This window comes from Harpegnathos saltator, unplaced genomic scaffold (assembly GCF_003227715.2).
Source record: "Harpegnathos saltator strain DR-91 unplaced genomic scaffold, Hsal_v8.6 scaffold181, whole genome shotgun sequence".
Taxonomy (NCBI): domain Eukaryota; kingdom Metazoa; phylum Arthropoda; class Insecta; order Hymenoptera; family Formicidae; genus Harpegnathos; species Harpegnathos saltator.
In genome coordinates, this window is record NW_020229963.1 from 1 (window position 1) to 10,339 (window position 10,339).

Below are 10,339 nucleotides of genomic sequence, written 5' to 3' on the forward strand. Positions count from 1 at the left end.
ATTTATTGCTAAAGCTTCCTTTTCGTAAGTATCATATTTTATTTCATTCTCACTCAGGGTACGAGATGCGTAAGCTATAGGTCGATCCTTATTAATAACTCCTTGAGATAGAATTCCGCCTATGGCATAACCGGATGCGTCGGTTGTTAAAATAAATGATTTTGAGAAATCGGGGTATTGCAGCACAGGTTCCTTACATAATTCGTTCTTTAGTATTATGAATGATTGTTGTTGTTCTAATCCCCATTGGAAAGGTATTTTCTTTTTTAATAGTTGTGTTAAAGGTCTTGATAGTTTAGAAAATTCAGGAATAAATCTCCTGTAATACCCCGCTAATCCCAAAAATTGTTTAATATTTCTTGGTGTTTTTGGTATTGGAAATTCGTGTACAGCTTCTAGTTTTTTAGGATCCGGTTTCACTCCTCCATTGCTAATCACATGACCTAAATAATTGACTTCTCTGCGTAAAAATTGACATTTATCGGGTTGTAATTTTAAATTAGCTTCTTTGAGTCGTTGCATTAATTTTTCGAATTTATGTTTGTGTTCTTCTAGAGATGATGCGTATACTACAATATCATCCAAATAAACAAATGCTTCCTGTCCTTGTATTCCCGATAAAACGATGTCCATTAATCGCTGAAAAGTTGCAGGAGCATTTTTTAAACCGAAAGGCATACGATTAAACTCATAATGTCCAAAAGGTGTGGTAAACGCGGTTTTATGTCTATCGCGAGGATCCATTTCAATTTGATGGAATCCTGAAGCTAAATCAAATACAGAAAAATATTGAGCTCCACCGAGTTGATCTAGGATGTCGATTATATTAGGTAACGGATAAGCGTCTCCAATAGTTTTATCATTTAATAAACGAAAATCCAATACCATACGCCATCGCTTATTGCCCAATTGATCTGCCTTTTTGGGTACAATCCAAATTGGAGTATTATACGGCGATTGAGAAGGCCGAATAATACTATTGGCTAATAGTTCTTGTACTTGTTTGTCAATTTCTTGTTTGTGAATTTGAGGAAATCTATATTGTTTTGTATTAATTGGATATTCGTCTATAGTCGGTATGCGATGTTGCAGTACGTGCGTCGAAGTCAGTTGTTCTCCAGGCAAATAGAAGCAATCTTGATGAGATTGTATTAATGCAATTATGCTACTAGTTTCGGTTTTATTTAAATGGTTAAAATCCATTAGGTCAAATAGTCTGTCTAATCGTTCGTCATCATGGTTGTCGGTTGAATTTATTTGGAGAACGTTTGTATGCAACTTTGAATTAATGAAATTGTTATTGAGATAAGTGGCAGTGTCTATATCGCACTGTTGTTTTGTTCCGTCGTATCGTTGAGACGTGTCAATGTTTCGTCCGTTCGTCAAGAAATCGGCTGCTGCAGGCTTTCCAGCATTTGTAGTTGAGACTGGGAGAGCTAGAACTGTCGTATTGTTATTAGAAGCGTGATTACATTTAAATTCAATTGCATTATTTTGGTCGGAAGATTGTAAAGATTCCTGGTTACGAGGGAAAATTGAAAGATCAATTACTGGCACACAGTTAGCATCATTTATAATATTTTCATTTCTATCTGTATAAATCTCATTGCATTTTTTTATTTTTTGAGTTTTAACATTTTCATAGGAAGCCTTAAATACTCCCTCTTGAGTTTCATTAAATTTTGTACATATCTTTTCAGTTACATTTGAGAAATTATATTCTGGATAATACGATTGTACTTTATCGTGTGACTCTTCTTCGATAATATATATACTTTCATTAGTTTTTAGAGTATTTTCCTTAGAGTTATTATATATTTCAAGAGATTTTTCCTCCTGGTTACCCACTTTCTCCCTTGGACGAGGAATCTGGAAATTGTCCCCTTGGTCGGGAGGATCGTGGTTTGGATAGGAGAATTGGAAATTTTTCCTTGAAATCTTATCTAAGTCTTTGCCTAATCCTACAAGAAGAGTCGATTCGAACATTTTTTGTTGATTAATTTTTTCTTTTTGTTTAATAGGAGCATGGAAGGTCGCTCCTTGCTTCTTATTCTGAATTTTCGTCACTAGGCGGGGAAGTTGAGATTGATTCCCCTTTTCAAAATTTTTGTTTTCAACATTTCTTGATTCGACAGGGGTTGCGAGATTTTCCTCCGGTGAGTTAATATGTATATAATTAAATGTACCTTGGCCGTCGCATGATGCCGCATTTCGTAGTTCTCTTTCTTCGCGGTCAAGAATATATTCCCCTTTATCTTTAGGTTTTTCGTTATCTCTATTATTCTCAATATTTCCATCTTTAATATCGTTATCCTTCTCGTTATCCTTTAAAATCGCGGGTCGTATATTGATAGTTGGTATTAATATTTCTATCTCAGTATCCAAAGAATTAATTACGTTAGTGTAAGCCTTACCGTCAATATTCTTTATTAAGCCGGTTGATTCTACTTCTACACCTTTTCCTATAGTTATCTTGGGTAAATATCCCTCTTTAATATGCGGATTTCCGATGCGCACGAAAAACAATGCTTTAGAGTGCGCAGGAATTATTACAGATTCTTGTGAATAAAAAGGAATTTTAGTGGTTAAGACTTCTAAGTGACCTTTTGAATAATCAATTTTAGCTTTAGTTTGTTGAAAAAAATCGTTGCCTAATATCCCACAAGATTGAATAGGAAAATCATCGGAAATTACATGAAAGTCAACAGGAATTCCCAAAATTATCTTAGTAATTTTTCCGATAGTGTACACGGGTGAATTATTAATTCCGTTTAATTTTAATATATGCGTTGAATCTAAGTCTGGAGTTCCTGAAATGCGAGCTTCCTTAATAAGGTTGGGTCCCGATCCTGTATTTAACATGAAAGTTTCAAAATAACTATTTCCATTTAAACTTAACTGAACAGTAGGCACGCAGCTTTCTTTATTCAAATTAATTTCTACCGGTCTAATTATTGGAGCTCGATTATTGTGTTTTCTGTTAGTGCAGTCATCACTGGGCGCCCCGATCCGTCGGCTCCCCGGTTCGCGCCCGCCGTCGGAGACCCTTGAAAGTTTCCCTGTTTCTTACGATTATTTTCGATTCTCAAAATGCAATTTTCTATTGTGTGCCCCGTTTCCTTGCAATATCTACATTGATTTGCTAAATCTTGTGTTGTAGAGTTGGAAGTATTTTCCGATGACCGATTTTCGCGACAATTACGAGCACTATGTCCCGTTCTATTGCAGATTTGACAAATAATTTGGATGTTATTTCTCGGAGAATTTCTATTAATAACTTGTCTTTCTCTACATTGAGATGCTTGATGTCCACGTCGCCCGCACCATTGACATACTTCGTTATTAGGAATATTATTCCGATTAGGATTTGAATAACAATTCTTCGCGTTATGACCTGGTTTATTGCACATTTGACAAATAATATTAGTAAAATTAGAGGAATTACCTCTACAATCTCTAGAGACGTGACCAGGTTTCTGGCAATTTTGGCATATAACCTGCTGATTATTAAGTGAACGGCAATTTTGAGCAGTATGACCGGGTTTAGAACATATTTGGCATGAGACGAAATCGCTTTGTACAATTTTTACCGGCTTTTGTCCGATAGTTTCTCGGAATCTACATTTATCTGCACTATGGCCCCGTTTTTTGCAAATTTGGCAGACTAAGATTTCGGTCCCCAAGGATCTTGTTGTATCTTGTAATATTAGATTACATTTATCTGCTGTGTGACCGGATTTTTTACATATTTGACATAAATCTGTATTGACTTGAAAACCTTGCAACCCACGTATTTCGAAAATGTCCCGTAATTCTTTTTCAATTCTTAAAGCTTCTTCTACAGTTGCGGTTACATCTAAATTTCTGGCAATTCTTTGCTCTATTTCAGGCTTCAGCCCTCTGATGAAACTGTGAACCAATTCATTTTCTAATGATGTTTTATAAGAGCGATCTATTGCTCCGTTATTCGTGGTTCGGTGTGCCTCTAATATACGTTTGCCTATTGCTTTCGTTCTGTTTGCATATGTGAGTACCGTTTCATCGGCCCGTTGGTAATTTCGTCCTAATTCAACTTGTAATTGCATTAAGCTTTTAAAAGAGCCGTATACATGTTTCAAAAAATTTGTTAACTGATTAATCCGCGAGAAATCCTGGTCTTGTACAGAATGACGAGCGTCGCCAGTTAATCTAGTTTGAATTATTTTAGTCAAATATTTTTCGTTTTCGGGCGGTAACATGGACTTTGCTAATTCGCATCCTTCTATAAAATATTCTACAGGTAGATTTTGACCATCAAAGAAAGGAACAGCCTCTACGGCATATCGTAAAGTAGCGGAAGAGTTATTTGTTACTACGTTATCGTTCATGGTTTCTGTGGTTATAATAAGTTCTAAATTAGATTGTTCTCTATGATTGCTTTGTTCCGTAAGATCTTTTACCGTAAGTTTACTGCTGGGATCAATTTCACTATCTGTGACAACCAGACGGAAAGAATATAAGGAATTATCAAAAGATTTATATCGTGTAGATTCAGCGCAAAAACTAGTTTCTTCGACAGATACTTCTGCGATAGGACTCGGGGGTTTATTAGTTCTTTGAGGTGAATGAGTTATACCAAATGCGCTGAGAGAAAGTGGGCTATCACTCAAAATTTTCCGGATAGTTGAAGTATCGACGTCAGATGTAGGAGCAGGAAATGTTTCAGTGGTATTAGTGGTAGTTTGTTGGTTGTGTGGCACGAATGGTGGCACAGATGTATGTTGAGGTTGTTCCGATGATTCTAACTCGCGAGGACGACGAAGTGGTGTATTCTCGACAGCTCCGCGGAAAGTTTTTTCCACCTCGTCCTTATCAGATTTAGACCGCGTATTCATACCCCTTTTCAACAGTCACTCTTATCATCCCGGACGAGCCCCCAAAATTTTGGTATGTTACGTCCTAGAGGAGGAACGCAACCCTTTCGTTCGCGAGTAAGGCGAACCTCGTTCGTACACGCGTGTCAGTGAACGGGTCAGGGACCCGACGGGTCCCTTTACTCGGGCACCGACGTACGACGAGTGGTCCGTTTTTCGGTCAGGGACGCGAATCCCTTTACCGGGGATAGGACCATGAGTTGACTGTTGGAAGGGTATATGTGATTTTGAAATCAATTGGAAAAAGAATGAAATATAAACAGATTTATTAAAATAACAAAATGAATTACGGCGCGGTTTAATACAGTTGAGGAATGACTGTGTATGTGTATGTGTGTATGTATGAGAAATGAAAGAAGGAGGAAATAATAAAAAAAAGGTAGGAATATGAGTAAAGAATTAGTAAGCAAAGAAAATGTAACTTACTGGTGATTCCTGGGATGCGAGAAATGAACAAGATATAACGGTTGATAGGCGGCTCCTGCTCTGTAGGTTGGGATGGGTTGTGCGACTCCCTTCCAATTGTTCAATTATGGCACAACAGCAGTGATTCAAACTTTTTATTTTTTTTTAGTCCCAAAAATAAATAAATAAAACAGAGGACGTAAAAGAATATGTAGTACCGAAACAAAAACCGAAGACGAATTTGAGTCTAAGGACGTGTTTTTACAAGTCTGATTTTTGAAACTAGAATCTATGTGAATCTGTTCTTTCTGTCTCTCAGAATAGAAGTAACGGTAGAAGTTGAAGTAGAAGTGAAGTAGAAGTGGCGTAGAAGTGCAGTAGAAGTGGCCGCGGAGGCGGATTACCGCGGTTTTTATAGTAATAGTCGGAGGCAGAAGCTATCAGGGTGGGTAGAGAGATGGCCTTTGAGGAAGGGGTGGATTGGTCTTAGTGGGAAAAAGTCTCAGCCATTAGCAAAGTTAAAAGACAACGTGGGAAGAGACAGTTAGTTTTTGGAGATATGAATATGGAAGGGCTAAAGGGTGGAGCGTGAGTGTCTCATAGTTTTAGGTGGATATATGATTGGCTGAATGAGTTAGGCGCGACAAGCGTAGAGGTGGTGGGTTCTTGAGATAGAGAAATGTATACAAGTGGACGGCTGGAAAAATCAAAATGCCGTAAATCAAAGGCTGGGATCAGATTTTACGACTATCAGTGAAGTAGGCTTTGTTGGTTGACTGATTGGGCACATATGGTTTTGGATTGGGAAGATGTGAGTTTCAAGTTTTAGAGCAGGGATGCTCTGAGTTGCTTTGTTTCACTGAAGGTTTATTAGCGCGGAGTTTCAAGTTTTTATAACTGGGACGACGGACACACTTGGCGAACACTACCCAGGTATAGGTTTTTACAACAGGGCATTGTTTCCTGTTATGGAATTTTCCCGAATCGCTTTTCATTTGGCGCGACGGCTGTTCGCCAGATGGGTCTGTTTCCTAATTTATATTTATATATGTATATATTCCTATTATAGTTATATTAGGAGAATATAAATCTGCGAGAGGAAAGAATTTTTACTAATTAAATCTACAGGACGTAACAAGCCTATTAAGGAACATGAGATGGATGTCCTGGAGATACCCTTAGAACGTATTAAAGGACGAATAGAGATGCTGCCCTGCAGAAATAATGTGGGTAAAACGCACCGAAAGTCTTGTTATTCATGCACGCTCCATACCTCGGCAGATTAGTATGTACTCGACTTTCGGTTATGTGTGTTGATTGGTTGATTCTCGCAGCCAGCGCGACACGCGATATGCGACACGTGACTCGTGATACCCAATAAGCGTACACTTTTTTCGAAATTGCTGGAAGCTCATTGAATATCGCGCGTCGCGTCGCGTATCACGTGCGACAGTCATTTGTGGCATTACTAGTGTAGCAGTGTAGGACAGCAGCGAGAATTAACAGACCAACTGTTTGTAACGCAATAAACTGTGAGCACGATATTCGGCACGACTTTGATTACTCGATTATTTCCGGATAATTGTTTAGAGTGAAGAGAGAGGATTACATTGGTCTTATAATATCTTGAGAAAGGACACAATATACATATACATTAGTGTATATGAGTAACTATATTTAAAGTAACTATATTTGTATTATTTACAATTACATGTGCTACCTATGATACAATCTGGAATACGTTGTTTTTTATTATGTTGCGTTTCTTAATTCTTCTGAAATGTTTTAGAGTATTTCATTTCTCTCATGTAATATACTGCAACATACGTTACATAACCTCCAAATTGAACAAGATACCAAACCTTTATATATTTTAACTTTCGCGATTCAATTGATCACAATATGCCAAAAAAACGGTCATTAAAACGAAGAAGTGGGTACTGAAAAGCAACTGAAAAAGCAAATTTGTCTATTGCTATAAGTAATTATTGTACAGAATCTTCTGTTGTCACTAATTCAATTCCTGAAGCAAATGAATGTGTTAAATTCTGTAATATCAAGTTCTAGTAATTGTAATGATACATATAATGTACAGTATTCCACACAGCACAGAAACTGCAGCAACATTGTTGTAACATTGCAAAATTGCATATTGCAGTGCAATATTACAGCAAAATTGTAAAAACAATATTATGCAATATTATTTCTGCAATATTGCAGCTATATTGCAAAGATATTAATTTGCAGTAACAACTGAATATCCGTGAACGAATGTCCTATGCGACGCTAAACGCTTTAACCTTTTCTTTTTACCTCCTCTTTTAACCTCTATTCGTTGATAGATGTTACAAAAAAACTTGATTGCGATTGTTCAATTTTTAAAGCTTACGGCTTAAATCACCAAATGTTAGACTAGTTAGGGTTAAAGTCGGTCTTAACTCTATGACTCATTGTAAAACCAGCTTGTCGTCATGCTATATCAATATTCTAATTGGTGAAGAAGACCTTGTGCCTCCACCGAATCAGCAGAGACCTGGTCACGTGATCAGTTTGCCACTCTCTCCCTTTGAGGCTCTCTAGCAGGAAGTTGGAATCTCCTTACAGTGTCTGTTACGTAGCTGGAGAAAAGAGATATGTAAATACATTTGGTTATTGTAACAAAGACGTTATTGTAACGTCTTTCGATCAAACTGATCTAGATCGCAGTCATATTTTCATCTCAAACGAGAAAGAACGCTTATCGACATATAATGACAATGTAAATATCGTTTTGCAACGCAATTCACTCCATAAAATGTTACAATTCGTCCCTTTATATTTTATTTAGTCAAGTTGCAGATGACACAAATGTGTGTGTTGAGAAACTGACGGAGCCTTATAACCTTTCTGAAAGGCCTCATTAGAACCACCGTACTCAGAAATTGTATTTTGTCGACCTATATAAGTATATACGTAGACTACACCCTGCAACAGGTGTTTTAAGCAATGCATACAGATAAGACTATATATCTCTTGGGTATTTATTTGATTTCCCGGATTTCACTTTGAAAATTGATTAGACTATAAGCTATTTCGATTCGCTTTTACACAAAATGAACGAATTAAAGAAAAAAGTGTTATTCTACTCCGTAAAGCAATATGATTTTGATCAATATTGCAAATAACGGTATTATTTAGATTCAAGTTGCTATTTAATTATCATTTAAAATTTTATAAAAATAATAATATGGTAATGATATATATTTCAGAAGCTGTTCGTATATCCCACAGCGCAATGACAGACAACGACTATGCGGAATATGTATCAAAATGGCTTGCACAAGCGACTGTACGGATTTCAAAGCAAAAAATTGGAGAAACGGTGGCTCATGATTAACAATGATATTATTATTTAATATAGTATCAATATAATATTTTTCATTTATGTGTTCCTTTTACATATATGTGTTCATAATTTTTGATAGTTCTTTGATGTTTTTCGTTTATTTTTTACTACCAAAGTAGATAAAACACTTTATTTATGTTTTATATACATGCGTTTATATAGGAGCGCAAAAGAGTTCTGAGCCTTTTTTTGCAAAATTCAAAATTTATTTAAAAACAAACAAAACTATATTAATCAACAAAATATTCCCCGTTTGCATCGATGACCTTTTGCCATCTTTCGGGCAGCTTGCGAATTCCCTGATGGTAGAAGCTCACCGGCTTCAAGGCGATAAAGTCATCAATGCATTTTCGTATCTCTTCAAGTGTCACAAAATGTGTATCAGCCAAGAAATGCTGCAGAAACCGGAATAGGTAGTAATCGGAAGGCGCCATGTCTGGGCTATACGCCGCGTGCGGGAGAAGTTCCCAGCCTAACGCAAAGATATGGTCCTGAGTCACTTTCGCAACATGTGGTCGGGCATTGTCATGAAGCAGTATCACTTTACGACGTCCTTTGCCAGTAAATGGCTTCTTTTATTCAAACGCATCGCTCAAATTGCTCAATTGTTGCTGATAGCGATCTGCCGTTACTGTTTCACCCGGCTCGGTAACAACTCGTAATACAATACACCTTTCCATTCCCATCATATGCAAAGCAAAACCTTCTTAGCGTGGATATTGGTCTTTGGCGTCGATGTCGAAGGTTGACCAGGGTCAACCCATGATTTTTTACGCTTCGGATTATCATAAAATATCCACTTTTCATCACCTGTAATGATTTGGTGCAGAAAATCCCTTTTCCGGAACCTTGAAAGCAAAGTGAGTGCCGTGTCACGCCGTCGATTTTTGTTGTCTTCGGACAGTGCATGCGGAACCCATCTGCCTTCCTTTTGAACTTTTCCCATTGCATGTAAACGTGTGGAAATGGCTTGTCGCGTAACGCCAAGTTGCTCTGCAAGCTCCTTTTCAGTTTGTGCAGAGTTTATATCCAACAATGCTTGCAGTTCGTCCGTTTCAATCTTTTGAGGACGTCCAGCACGCGGTTCATTTTCAAGACTGAAATCTCCTTGGCGAAATTTTTGATATCACCTTTTACACGTAGCATAACTTACAGCGTTCTCTCCGTATGCAACACAGACCATTTCAGTGGCTTCAGCAGCATTTTTCTTCAGATGAAACGCGAAGTGGATGGAAAATCGAATATGCTCTTTTGTTATTGCCATCGTGAACACTGCTGATTTTAAGGTTATGTGCATCAAACGCCAAATCGCACGATGTTTCGAAAGACCAAATGTCACTGCTTTAAAACCGCAAGAGGGCGGGAAAATTAATGCAATTTAAATTGTGGTTTCAGTAGTGTGAAATCTAGGGCTCAGAACTTTTATGCGCTCCTAATATTTGGTTACGAACACCATTATGTATGTGCACCATTTAGTATATTAACCAAAGAAGCACATTTTTATTTAATATTAATTGTTGTAACATACTTTTATAAATAAATATATATATACCAAGTGTGTCGGTAATTCCTTTTCGGTTTTTTCGCTAAAGAAATCACGTTATTTACAATGGATAGTTAAAATTTATTTATTCAA